Source organism: Pelodiscus sinensis, chromosome 1, assembly GCF_052426305.1.
Source record: "Pelodiscus sinensis isolate ZL-2025 chromosome 1, ASM5242630v1, whole genome shotgun sequence".
NCBI classification, from domain to species: domain Eukaryota; kingdom Metazoa; phylum Chordata; order Testudines; family Trionychidae; genus Pelodiscus; species Pelodiscus sinensis.
Genome location: NC_143052.1, coordinates 356,460,372 through 356,474,789, shown reverse-complemented (window position 1 = coordinate 356,474,789; position 14,418 = coordinate 356,460,372). Strand labels below are relative to the sequence as shown.

The following is a 14,418-nucleotide window of genomic DNA, read 5'->3' as shown; positions in this document are numbered from 1 at the left end:
GTTATGTTATGGGGGAGGCTGCATGTGGCTGCACTGAAAAGTCTGGGACTATTGAGGAATAAGACAAACAAGGGGGCATATGGAGATTTCCTATTTCCTAGAACTAGAAGGGACCTTGAAAGGTCATTGAGTCCAGTCCCCTGCCTACACAGCAGGACCAAGTACCATCCCTGAAAATTTTTTGCCCTAAATGGCCTCCACAAGGATTGAACTCACAACCCTTGGTTTAGCAGGCCAATGCTCAAACTATTGAGCGATCCCTCCCCCCATATATGATAGAACAGGGGTGGGCAAGACACGGGTGGGCAAGTCTGAGGGCCAGATTTGGCTGCCAAGCCACTGGATGTGGCCTGAGACTGCCCTGCCGCTTCCCTGCCCCCAGGCCAATCAAGAGCTGAGGATGAGGGAGCGCATGAAACCTCTTCCCACCGTCAGAGGTGCGTGTCGCCTAGAGGGAACTGCCAGCTCTTGAATACAGTTGGTGGATCTCTCCATGCGCCCCGGCAGGACAGGGATAGGGGGCAACGACTTCACGTACTTCCCCACCCCCGGGGCCAGTCAGGGTCTGTGGGTGGGGGAGTGTGTGAAGTCTCCTGGCCCCGCCCCTTCCACCTGAGACATCAGCCTGTCCAAGACAGCCTACAATACTTCTGGAATTCGTGGGCCCCCCTTCAGAAAAGATTGCCCACCCCTGTGATAAAGGAGAACAAAATGAAACTACTAATTACATTCAAACGAAAAAAAACCAGCTTCCCTTTCTTTGTTTTAAATCTGCTGGCCATTAATTTCATTTGATGGCCCCTAGTCCTTATGGGAACAAGTCAATCGCTTTTCCTTATTCACTTTCTCCACACCACTCATGATTGTATAGACCTCTCTCATATCCCCCCTCAGTCTCCTCTTTCCAAGCTGAAAAGTCCCAGTCTTTTTAATCTTTCTTCACATGGGACCCGTTCCAAACTCCTCATCATTTTAACTGCCCTTCTCTGAACCTTTTCCAATGCCAGTATATCTGGCAGTAAAACTGACTTAGAGACATGGTAAGGTAGTCATTAGAGGTGCGTCTACACTGCACTCTTAGCTTGAAATAAACGGTGCAATTTGAGCTACGCAAATTGCATCGCTTATTTCGAGTTCATTTTGAAATAGCTTATTTCATAATGTGACGCTGTCTACACAGTGGCAAATTTCAAAATAAACTGCTCTTCTGAAACATGCCTTACTCCTCGTGCAATAAGGTTTACAGGGATGTCGGAACAGTGAGCCCATTGTATTTCAAAATAAGCGGCTTGTTTCTAAGATGTGGGATAGCTATTTTGGGATACCGGAAGTATCCTGAAATAGCACCACAGTATAGACATGCCCTAAGTGGAAAAAAACAAAACCATCAACGAGAGAAAGGCAAAATAGATACAAGATACGAGAATAGATAACTCACATTAAACACTTCAGGGAGAAATCCAAGCTTGGTGGGGCTGAGGATAAGAAAAATGATGTTATTAAGTGTACGAAAAACCACAAAAATCCTGGAAAAGGTTGACGCCCAATCCTAGAGGGAGAAGGGAAACTTGTTAAAGTTACAGAAAAGGTTGATATGTTCAAGAAATCCTTTATTTTTTTCTGCATTAAAGTCATCAGGACACACCACATTCTAGTCAGGGCTAAGGATGACGGAAAGGAGGTTATTAGGTATATTACCAAAAAAAAAAAAAACCTCCCAGAAAGGGTGTAGGCCAGGGGTGCCCAAACTTTTTTCAAAGAGGGCCAGATTTGATGAAGTGAACAAGCGTGAGGGCCGACCATTTTGCCTGACATTCTTTGAACCATTAAAATTAAATGCAAATTAACTATTTTATGCAAAGTTTATTGCAAACGGCATACTTTTCATTTCGTCACATGGATGACAAATCTAAACAGGTGTTGAATCACTCTGCCTTTCATATCTGAAGGCCAGATGAAAAAAAAATCCAGGAAGCTGAAATAAATGTCAGGAACATTGTAAAGTACATTACATATTATTGGTAATAAAGGTTGTCTGTCAACTTTTAAGTTCAAAAAATATGAACAGGAACATAACACCAAGTATACATGTTGTGTCCAAATATATTTATAACTGATTTAGACCAACTGACATTAACTGAGATTTTACAATGTATTCATCTCAATACATATGGATTCGCTGGGGGCCATAAAAGATAGATACTGGCAAATTACCTGGGGGGCCGTATTAAACCGGAACACGGGCCGCAATTGGCCCGTGGGCCGGACTTTGGACATGCCTGGTGTAGGCTAATTCCGAGAGAGGGAAAGGAAGGTTGTTAAAGGGAAGGGCGGATGTGTTCTGCTTTTGGAAAGAAGCCGTAGGATGGGGTCGTCTCTCCTCAGGTGCTGTGACACTTTCCAGTCCGTTAGCTCTCAAGGAAGGGGTTGAAACAGGAGTGGGCAAAATACAGCCTGATGGCCAGTCTAACTCAGCCCGTCATTTCTCTCCAGCTGATCAGCAGAGAGCAGACTTACAGCCGGCAGCCATGTGTTCCGCTGCCCCTCCCGTCCCCTTGCGCCGTCCTGCAGCCGAGCTGCTGCCAGGACCCTCCTGCTAGTTGTGCAGGGGGAAGAGGGTTCCAGAGGGGAGTGCGGGTGTCAGGGTATCCTCCTGTCCCCCATCTCTGCAGAGCAGGGGTCCGGGAGAGGGACGCACACGGGGCAGCTCAGGTTGGGCTGGTGAATGACTGAGGTGAATGCCTTTCTTAGAGAGGCAGTGCGCACACACACACACACACACTCAAATACACACTCACACACACACTCAAATACACACGCACTCACACACACACACTCAAATACACATGCACACACACACTCAAATACACACACTCAAATACACACGCACGCTCACACACACACACTCAAATACACATGCACACATGCACACACGCACTCAAATACACACACTCAAATACACACGCACTCTCACACACACACTCAAATACACACGCACTCTCACACACACACACACACACTCAAATACACACGCACTCTCACACCCATATCACCCATCTCTTCAGAGCAGGGAAGCTGAGATGACAGAGCAAGGGGGCAACTTTCCCTGTCTTAAAGAAATACCGCACGGCCTCTCTTAGAAACATACCAGGCTGCAGCCAGCACACACACTCTGTGTTACACACCCACACTCACAGTCTGTCACACAACTAATCTGTGTCCATACTTTGTGTCTGCCACACCCTGTCTCAGTGACACACACACACACACACACACACACACACAGAGTCACTGTCACAGTGTCACACACTGCTCTCTCTCTCTCTCACACACACACGCCCCTAATCTCATTTTTTGAGGAGGACAGGATCTTTTGAAAAAGGTTTTCTTTTTTAAAGAACCATGTCTAAATGGCAATTTCACTTTCCAAAAGCCCTTTTTCGAAAGAACGCGCAGGCACCATTATGCAAATGAAGCGTGGGAAATTCAAATCCCGGCTTCATTTGCTATTTCGATCTGTCTCATTTACATTCCTCTTGCGAAAGAGAGATGTAGTTTAGACATGCCCAGAGTGTCACACACACAGAGAGTCACTGAGACACACCCACACTATGCAACACACACTCTCCCATTCTCTGTGTCGCAGACCACTTCACACATACAATCTGTGAGACAAAGTCTCTGTGTCTCTCTCTCTCCCTTTCTCACCTTAAGCCTGCCCCTTCCAGAGGCCTGGAGCCATCCCACGATGACTTGTGAAACTGTGGGGAGTAGCCCTCCAAGTGAAAATTATTGCCCACCCAGGGTTAAACTGTTCCCCATTGGCTCTGTGGGCTTGTGGATAAAATAAAACTGTTGACCTGCTCCATAGTGGGCCTGTGGAACTCCTCGCCACCGACATTATTGGAACTAAGGGTACGTCTACACTAGCCCCTTAGTTCAAACTAGGGAGGCTAATGAGGGCAACGGAAATTGCTAATGAAGCACGGGATTTAAATATCCCACGCTTGATTAGCATATTCCCGGCCATCGCCATTTTGGAAACTGACTAGCCCGAAGTAACTGCCTGCGTCTACATGTGTCAGAGAAGCGGGATTCCGAGATAAACCCCTTAGTTCTAATTAACTGTTATTCCTCGTGGAATGAGGATATTTAAACCCCGTGTTTCATTAGCAATTTCTGTCACCCTCATTAGTTCGAACTAGGGGGCTAGTGTAGATGTACCCTAGGAGATTAGATGAGTGGGACTCACAAATGGAGTGGTCATTGTAGGTGGTGCTGATGACACCACATTTGACAAAGTCTCTTTCACACTGTCAATTCGGAGACCTCATTTCCGGTTGCTTATAAATTTGCCAAAACACTGACGCACTTGGACTGAAAGTTCCCATGCTGGGGGTCTGCTTCCAGTGGAATTGTTTTTTGAACATTTCAGACACAACAAAAAAACCAACAAATGGTCTGGTAGCACTTTATAGACTAACAAAACATGGAGATGTAAGACTAGAAAGTGCTACCAGACCATTTGTTGGTTTTTCTGTAACAGACGAACTCGGCTACCCCCTGCAGCTCAGACATAACAGTTCAGCCCAATTCTCAACTGGAGCCCGGAGAGATGATGTCTTGTCCTGGTTGAAAAATTCTTATGCTTGCTCCAGTGAGGCGCCCTAGCACCTCCGTGCCTTACTGCAGGTAAAAATTCAGTAACTGCCCCCTCCACTCCCCGGTTACCAGCCAGAGCCCTGACGTGCTAGAGGAGGGAACAGTGGCTGTGCCTCAGCACACAGCTGCCTCCTGAGGTGTTTCTTTGCTGTTGCATGGGCCATCTACTAACACCTTTCACCCAAAGGATTCCCTCTGCCACTGACCCGCAGCTGCCTCGGAGCCCCGGCCGGCAGCCAGTCAGGGGGCTCAGCAACACAACACATGCTGCCAAGTGGAACTGGAGGAACCTCGTCACCTGGGGCCTGTCCCCCGGGATGTGTCATGGCCGGGCAGGGCAGAAAGGGCCAGGCGATCACTGCACCAGGTCTGCCGAGCAGCTGAGCTCCTCAGCAAGAGATGGGTACCTGAGAAATTGGCTAAGAGCCCCTTCAAGCGGCCGTGTCCCACACGCCAGCATCTGCAGCCTCCTCCAATGACGGCAAACACAGGCATCTCCACTCTGTAATATAGCTGTGTGCTATCCCAGTGGGGTACACTGAGCCATGGGGGAGGGACCACAAGCATCTGAATGTAAACGGGCTGGAGATGGGACTCACTCCAGCCAATCTCTCTCTTCCATGTCTGTGCGTCTCTGTTCGTTACCCGGCTGTAGGAGTAAACAGCAATTAAGGGCCCTTCCCACAGGGTGAGAGAACTCCTGGGCCCTGGGCTGAGTCAAGGAGGAATTGGCTGTTTTGTGTAGTTGTGTGTATTCGCAAATTATAGTTAATCAGTAAGAAAACAAGAGAAAAGTGGACAGACATGAAGAAACATTAGGAAAGGGAGAAGCAAACACTTTCTGCAGACACACAAGCCTGTGACTTTGGAATCAGAGATCATAAGTCTCCTCAGTAACTATCTTTATACTGTGCAGCATCTTTCATTGAAAGATCTTCCATATACCAAGCAAAGGAAAGTCTCTAGGAATATATCCACATTCTACACATAGGTAAACCAAGGCACGGTCCCTATGCCTGAACACATTTCCCTTTGCACTTCAAACAGACTGCTTTCGGTTAAAACCTTAAATCGGGTGACTAACCCCAGAAAGATATGCTGTAAGTCATTATGGGTACAGCTACACAGCAGTGTTATTTCGGAATAACTGACGTCATTCTGAAATAACGTAGTGTGTGTCTACACGACAAGCAGATATTTCGACATAATGTCAAAATACTATCAAGCATTCTTACTCCGACTCCCGTAACCCTCATTTTAGAAGGGATAAGAGCAGTCAGAGGGAGAATGCTCTTTCTTTGACTTCTTGCTGTGTAGACAGCAACAAAAGCCGAAATAAGCTATTTCAACTTAAGCTGTGCAATTGACGTAGCTCAAGTTGTGTAGCTTATTTTGGCTTCAGCCCTGCTGTGTAGACATGTACTATGGCTACGTCTATACTGGCATGATTTTCCGGAAATGCTTTTAACAGAAAAGTTTTCCGTTAAAAGCATTTTCGGAAAATCGTGTCTAGATTGGCAGGACGCTTTTCCGCAAAAGCACTTTTTGTGGAAAAGCATCCGTGGTCAATCTAGACACGGTTTTGCGCAAAAAAGCCCCAATCGCCATTTTAGCCATCGGGGCTTTTTTGCACAAAACAGTACTGTGCTGTTTACACTGGCCCTCTTGTGCAAATGATTTACGCAAGAGGGCTTTTGCCCGAACGGGAGCAGCACAGTATTTCCGCAAGAACACTGATGATCTTACATGAGATCATCAGTGTTCTTGTGGAAATTCAAGTGGCCAGTGTAAACAGCTGGCAAGTTTTTCCGCAAAATCATGTGATTTTGCGGAAAAACTTGCCAGTCTAGACACAGCCTATAGGTAATAAGTGTAGAGATGGAAGTAGATTGCCTAAGAAATCAAGCAGAATTGCAAGCTGAGTTCTATCAACTAGACAGTATTGGAATCAAGCAGTTTCGCCTGATGGGCAAACAATAGTTCACCAATTCTCCATACGCGGACTGGGACTTCTCCATACGCGAATTGGGACGCGGACTGGGACTTTACACTCTCTTTCAAAAAAGTAGCTTCCTTTTTCAACAGAACTGGCTGTAGTCTAGATGCTCTTTTTCGACAGAGGCTTGGTCGACAGTATCTAGTACAGTCTAGATGTAGCTGTACAGCCCAAGCCTGGGGGTCCGTTACTGGACAACACCAAACCAGTCACACAGAGCACCTCTGTTTGCCACACTGTCCCGCAAGAAGTGACAAGAGCAGCCTCCTCGGACACCCGCTGTGCCTGTGTCACAACCAGCGCCACTCCTTATACAGGTGAGAGTTTAGGAAAACCAAGCTCACCAACTCTGAACAGGGTCTCCAAGTCCCAAAGGATCAGCCACATTCCCACGGCAATTTATACCTCAGTTCATACCCAAAAGAGCACACTGTGCCGATCCCTTAGAATCTAAAACCCAAGGCTACGTCTTCACTGCCTGTTCTTCCGGCAGGAAATATGCTAAGAGAGACTCATTAGCATAAGTTGTGATCTCATTAGAATCTTTTCTGCCATTTCTTTTTGCTCAAGGGCTGTCTCTACACTGGCATGAATTTCCGGAACTGCTTAAAACGGAATACTATTCCGTTTTCAGTTTTTCCGGAAAAGGAGCGTCTACATTGGCAGACTGCTTTTCTGGAAAAGCCCTTTTTCCGGAAAAGCGCATCTACATTGGCCACGGACGCTTTTCCGGAAAAGAGCCCCAATCGCCATTTTCGCGATTGGGGCTTTTTTCCGGAAAAGACTACTGGGCTGTCTACACTGGCCCTTTTCCGGAACAGTGTTCCGGTATAAGGACTTATGCCCGAGCGGGAGCAGAATAGTTTTTCCAGAATAGCGGCTGATTTTGTACAGTAGAGCATCGTTGCTTTTCCGGAAATTCAAGGGCCAGTATAGACAGTTCGCAGCTTATTCCAGAAAAGCGGCTGATTTTCCGGAATAAGTGGCCTAGTGTAGACACAGCCAAGGAGTTTTTGCGCAAAAAGGAGCAGTGTCGATGGGTTCTTTGCGCAAAACCCCATTGTGCACAAGATCCTTATGCCTGTCCTGGAGAAGTCCCTAGTGCAGGCTTGCAGTAGAGGTGGGGGGAAATTACACAAAATCATGCCAGTCTAGACTCAGCCCAAATGTCTAATTTTACACACATGCACCAAAATAAGATAGACAGATGTATCGGATTATGGTGTGAAGATTGATGGGTTACATGAGGCAATTTGTCCAGAGCAGTTTTGAGTTATGTCAATTTGTGTCAATTTCATAAAGCATGGTGGGAGTAGAGGGGGTCACACCTTGCTACCTGAATCTGTGCTGGGAGGGGCATTCTCGGGGGGGCGGAGAGGGTGTTCCTGGAGCAGAACGCTGCCACCGCTGGCTGTCCTCCAGGGATCCAGGTGTCTGCTCACATGAGGGGTCATCCCTATGTGGAGACTGTAGGGGTAAACTGAGGCAGTCCATGGCACTCTGCTAAGAACTCTCTTTCAAATCCTAAATTTAAGGCAAGGCCTGGGAACACACAGAACAAGCAGTTAACATGACCCTGGTCGCCTTGGCAACCACGTTCCAAGAGGGCCTCACTCAGGGTATGTCTACACTACAGCACTTAATTCTAGATAATAAATCTGGATCCCAAGGACCATGCCAACGTGAGGCAGTAATCATCCTACAGTAGACACATCATAATTTCAGCAAACAAAGTTGCCATCAACATGACTTTTGTTGATGTTGGCTTATTTAGCTTGTTAGGAATAACTCCCTGTATCGTTGATAAGATGTTTAATTGGCTGTGGGCGGAGATACTGTGTAACCTTTGTAGTTTATTGGCTTATGTGCTCATTGTGTCTTGCTGCCAGGACCTATGAAATTGCTTCCACTCCACCCATCTGCTGCCTATATAGTTCATTGTAATGTTTTGATTATCTAGTGCTCTCCAGGTTCACCCCTGGTTGGTACTCCATCTGCGCTGGTGCACAATAATTCCTCAGCTTGTTTTCACCTGCATCCAGAGTGTCCAGAATTATTTCCTACAGAGACTGTTATACACACGTATCAGTAATGGGGAGGCAGCCCTGGGTAGAGCTTAGTAAAAGTTCTTGGAGGGAGGGGAGTCTCCTGTTGTCCCCTTCCCATAGCATGAGCAGAAACAGGCAGTTGTTGGGATGAAGTCAGGGTGCCCAGAGTATGTCACCTTCTCCATTGGGGGCCATGACACCACTGCAGATCAGTGGCTACAGGCTGAGCACTGTCTAGGGCCTGCTCCTTGTAGCTGAGGGTGGCTGGTGCCCAGGAATCTCTACGACTCTGGCTGGCAATGGATGGACGGGAAGGGGATCCCACTGTGGCACTAGCACCCAGAACAGCTCAGCTCTGGCACAGGCGCAGGGGAGGTGCCCTGCCTCCCGAGCGGGTGTGGGAAGGGGGAGGGGAACACCGGCTCGGCCCAGCATGTAGGTGACCAGGAATAGGGTCAGGCTGTAACTCAGCCACTCCTGGGGGCAGGGACTGTTCAGCTTGGGAGAGAGACAACCGAGTGGGGATCTGATCGAGGTCTGGACCGTTGTGAGTGGTGCAGAGAGAGCGAATAAGGACGAGTCGTTCACCCCTTCCCATTACACACCCCAGGAAGTTAAGGCAGCAGGTTTCAAACAAACACGAGGAAGAATTTCTTCACACAATGCACTGCCCACATGGGAAACCCTTTTCCGGGGGTGTTGTGAAGGCCAAAATTATCACTGAGTTCACAGAAGAACCATACACGTTCCCAGAGGGTAGGTCCACCAGTCGTTATTAGCCAGGCTGGGCACGGATACAGCCCCATGCTTCGGCTGTCATAAAATCATAAAATCATAGAACACTAGGACTGGAAGGGACCTTGAGAGGTCATCAAGTCCAGTCCCCTGCCCTCATGGCAGGACCCAGTACTGTCTAGACCATCCCTGACAGACATTTATCTGACCTACTCTTAAATATCTCCAGAGATGGGGATTCCACAACCTCTCTGGGCAATTTATTCCAGTGTTTAACCACCCGGAGAGTTAGGAAGTTTTTCCTAACGTCCAACCTAAACCTCCCTTGCTGCAGTTTAAGCCCCTTGCTTCTTGTCCTATCATCAGAGGCCAAGAACAATTTTTCTCCCTCCTCCCTGTGACACCTTTTTAGATACCTGGAAACTGCTCTCATATCCCTTCTCAATCCTCTCCTTTCCTAATGCAACAAGCCCAGTTCTTTCAGCCTTCCTTCATAGCTCGTGTTCTCTAGACCTTCCATCATTCTTGTTGCTTTTGTCTTGTCCCTAGCCTCTTGTGTCAGATGCGTGGCATGGGCGACAAGGGAGGGATTGCTTGAGGAGTCTGTCTCTTCTTCATTCCTTCTAGGAAACTTTCTGAAGGATCTGGGTCCAGAAATAATGCCAGACAGTGTGGGATGGGATGGAGTCAGGCCAGGACGAGAGGAACCCTCTCCCGCCGCTGGGGAAGATGATGAGAGGGGAGAGGGGCAGCTCGTTGTAGGGGAAAGAGAGAGATGTCTGGCATGAGAGGGGGAGGAGTAAGCTTACTGGGTGTGCGTTTGCCACATGGTATATTCGTGGCCTGGCTTTGTGGGTAAGGCTCTGGGTCAGGGCTCAGATCTAGGTTCACAGGTCTCCTCTGTCTCACCGGGACCAGATCAGGTGAAAGGCACATGCCATCTGCATGGGGCAGCATAGAGTAATCTTCCCACAGGGGACTTTTCCTCCTGACCCTCAATCAGGAGAGTGTGGCTGCTGCCCTGACGCACATGCAAGCTTTGCCTTAGACTCTTGTGTGAGCTTAGGCAAGTCCGTGGGCTGCCTGGGCCGCACTCCCCACCTGTGTTGTGGGGTGACTACAACACTGCCTTGCCCACGGTTGGTTGTCCTCTCTCTCTGGATTGAAGCCCTTGGCGCGGGGACAGTCTCTGGCTGTATTTCACACAGCACCTCACACAATGAGGCCGTGATCTCGCTGGGCTGGGTGGAAATGCACCAGTAACGGGGCTCCGGGGCAGCGAAAAGTCAATGCCATGATCTGCCACAGAACCCAGCAGCATGATGATTCTGCCTGCTGCCCAGCCAGGTGGAGCTGGGATTCCACAGCAGGTGACTGAGCCATCTGCATCCCCGGCCTTGCTGGCCTTGATGTTGACTTCATGGACCCGGCTCCCCAGCCACTGACCCATCAGGCTGGTTTGAGGCCCAAGATGTGGCGAGCCCTCTGGCGGATCCCTGGGGTTCTCACCCCGTAGATGAGGGGGTTCATCATGGGAGGGAGGAGCAGGTAAATGTTGGCGATGAGGATGTGGACATGGGGAGCCACGTGGCCCAAGCGGTGGGAGAGGAAGGTGAATCCCGCAGGAGTGTAGAACATGAGTATGATGCAGATGTGGGAGCTGCACGTGCTGAGGGACTTGCTCCGGGCCTGCTTGGAGGGCAGGCTGAAAACTGTGCGGAGGATCAGGATGTAGGACAGGACAATGAGAATGAAATCTAACCCCCCAGTGAAAAATGCGATGACCAGGCTGTAGGCACTTATGACTGTGGTGTCTGCACAAGCCAGTTTTGCCAGCACCATGAACTCACAATAGGTGTGAGAAATGACATTGGTCTTACAGTACGGGAGCCATTTCAACAGAAATGGATGGGGGCCCAGTAACACAACCCCCTTCATTACAACGCCGAGCCCTATCTTGGCTATGGCCTGATGGGTCAGGATGGCCGAGTGTCGCAGCGGGTTACAGATGGCGACGTAGCGATCGAAGGCCATGGCCAGCATGAACCCGGACTCCATGGTAGTGAGTGAATCAAAAAAATCTGGGCCAGGCAAACGTCAATATGAATGGCCTGGTCCCTGAACCAGAAAATGCAGAGGGTTTTGGGCACGGTGGTGTTGGAGACAACCAGGTCGGCGAAGGCCAGCATGGCGAGGAAAAGGTACATGGGCTCGTGGAGACTCGGCTCGGATTTGATCACAGCCAGGAGGAGGCAGTTCCCTACGACAGACAGGATGTAGACGGAGCAGAAGGGGATGGAGATCCAGACGTGGGCTTCCTCTAGCCCTGGGATGCCGAGGAGGATGAAGGTGGAGTGGTGAGGTGTGGTCCAGTTGGAAGCTGCCATGGTGAGGCTGGCTGGGTATGTTCAGCTCCACAGCATGGCTGCTTCCTGCCCCTGAAATTTACCATGAAAACAATCATTAATTGGCCGATGGGAACATCACAAGGGGGCATTATCTCAGCATCAGTTCTGCATCTACCTGGGCTAACGGCAGATGGAAAGGGAGTCACAAATAACGTTTCCTTGGCTCCTGCTCTGCAGCCATTCCACTCTCATTACAGGCAGGAAGAGAGGGCTCTGGATCCATTCAGAGCAGCGGTTCTTTTTCTCTGGATTCCTCCTACGAACGGTCCACGAAAACCCTGTCTGAACAGAGATTCATCAGGCCAATCCTGAGCTGGACTAAATGACTGGGTGCCGCTAAAGTTGTGCCCATTTACACCAGCTGGACATTTGGCCCATTGCAGCCAGCTGAAAGAGAGACCAGATCTGAACCATTTTCGCTGGCTGCTTTTCATTCATGCGGCTCATGGGAATGGACGGCTCCGCCCGGATACTTGTGGCTAATTGGGCCCTTGGAGGGAATCTCAGCCTAATGGACAAGTGGGAGTGGGCTGTCGTACTGGCAGCCCCTGTCCACAGGGCCGGATTAAGACCGTTAGAGCAGTGGTCCCCAACCATTTGACATCGCTGGGCACCAGGGGGCATGGCCGTTAGCCTGCCGGGCACCAGAGGGCGAGGACACTCGCGCACCAGGGGGCTGGGCCGTGCATATTCCACACCCCCATGAACCACGTGCCTGGGGCTGGCGCACCCCATAGCAGAACACCAGGGGGTGGGGCCGCGCATATGCCACACCCCCATGAGCCACATGCCTGGGGCTGGCGCACCCCATAGCAGCGCACCAGGGGGTGGGGCCGCGCATATGCCACACCCCCATGAGCCACGTGCCTGGGCTGGCGCACCCCATAGCAGCGCACCAGGGGGTGGGGCCGCGCATATGCCACACCCCCATGAGCCACGTGCCTGGGCTGGCGCACCCCATAGCAGCGCACCAGGGGCCAGTGCTCCCCATGTGCTGCGCATCTGGAGCGCGGGCGGCAAGTTCGCCACACTCCCAGGGCCGGCACTCTCCGTGCGCCATGCGCCCGAGGCTGGCTCCGGCACAGCGCATGCACCATATGTCCAGGGCCAGGCCAGCCCCGAGCACTTGGCGGGTGCACAAAAATGCCCCTGCGGGCACCCTATTGGGGACCACTGCTTTAGAAGCACTAAGCACTGAACTGATTATGGTGCCCCCATTCTGTAATTCAAAATAAAAACAATACTATACTGTCACAATTTTTTTTTGGTGCCCCTGCTTTGCTGGTGCCCTAAGCATGTGCTTAGTCTGCCTATTGGGTAATCCAGCCCTGCCTGTCCATCAGAGATGCCGTGGGTTGGCCTGTCATCGGGGACTCTTGTTTGGCTCCCCGGAAGGGTTCTCCAGGGCTCTCACGCCAGCATCAATTCCATCTGTAAGCTCATGCGAGAGGAGAAACCCTTCAGCAGGACTGAGTTTGGTGTCTAAATGGAAGTCTCATCTTGCAGGATTTACGTCTCCCCTGCGGGAGTGCCGGGGGACACAGTGGTGAGCTCCAGATTTTCTGGTGGCCCTACATATCTGCTGGTGCTTGTAACCCTAAGGGTGGCTCTGTCAAATCTACTGCCTGGTTCCCCTCTGGGCACCTACACCCAACTGCTGTCTCCTGCTGGCAGCCGCCCAGCAGGGCTTCTCCCCTCTTCCTGCCCCCATGTGCTCCTCTTGGGAGCATGGAACTAACAGAGGGCACCTTCCTGCAAGAATGGGGACAGAGAGGAGCCCATCGGCTGTGTGGCTCCATGGCACCTGGGAAGCCCTTAAGCCCCAGAAGGAGCCAGGTCAAGGGGGAGGAAGGCAAGCTCCAGAGCGCCATCAGCAGGGGGCAGGGGGACTGTCCATGGGTGGGGAGGGTGACCCTGAGCCCTGGCAGAAGACATGCAGTGCGGGTGGCTGTAGTTCCATTGGGCCCTGTACATCGTAAGGACAACTCCACTCAAGGTATCAGTCCAGCAGCAGTGATGTTCCAGCCCAGAAGCTGGAGTGAGGGGCAGTGAACCTGTCCTGGAATCGCAGCTTCCTGTCACATTTTGAAAGAACCCATTTCTGTTCCATAGGGTTCCTCACCCCCTGGGCTCAAGGGCAGGACACTCCCAGGACAAAACAGACCATCGGACTGGTTTGCAGGACTGCCAGTCCAATCAACCAGCCAACGCTCCCTGTGGCATGTCTGCTCCCCAACGCACACATCCTGCCCAGGGACTTGTGGCTAAGATACCGACTTGGGTCTCCAAGACAGACAGATGCGTTTCAGCCTCCCTCTTGCACCTTCAGTTCCCCAGCTGGTATTTTGAGGGTCACTGTGTCCTTGCCTCACATATTTTTCATTGACTTATTGTTCTGATGTGAATATGGCATAAAGAAGACTTGTTTCATACAAGAGGACTCACGTAAGGCGTCATTGGGAAAGCTACGGTTCACTAATTATGTTAGTACATATGTATCAAAATTGTATCTGAAGTGAAAGGATATCGAACTTGTAACTGCATTTTACATGTGCTCTGTTGGGTGGCA

General features: G+C 50.3%; 1 pseudogene across 1 annotated transcript; it reads right to left on the bottom strand.

Moving 5' to 3' along the window:
- Window positions 1-10,694: 10,694 nt before the first annotated feature.
- On the bottom strand, window positions 10,695-12,128 carry LOC102452917 (olfactory receptor 52K2-like; annotated as a pseudogene). Its single transcript, XR_016349219.1, has 2 exons — window positions 11,965-12,128; window positions 10,695-11,879 (listed from the first exon to the last, which is right to left on the bottom strand). The product of XR_016349219.1 is annotated as an olfactory receptor 52K2-like (transcript).
- Window positions 12,129-14,418: the final 2,290 nt, after the last annotated feature.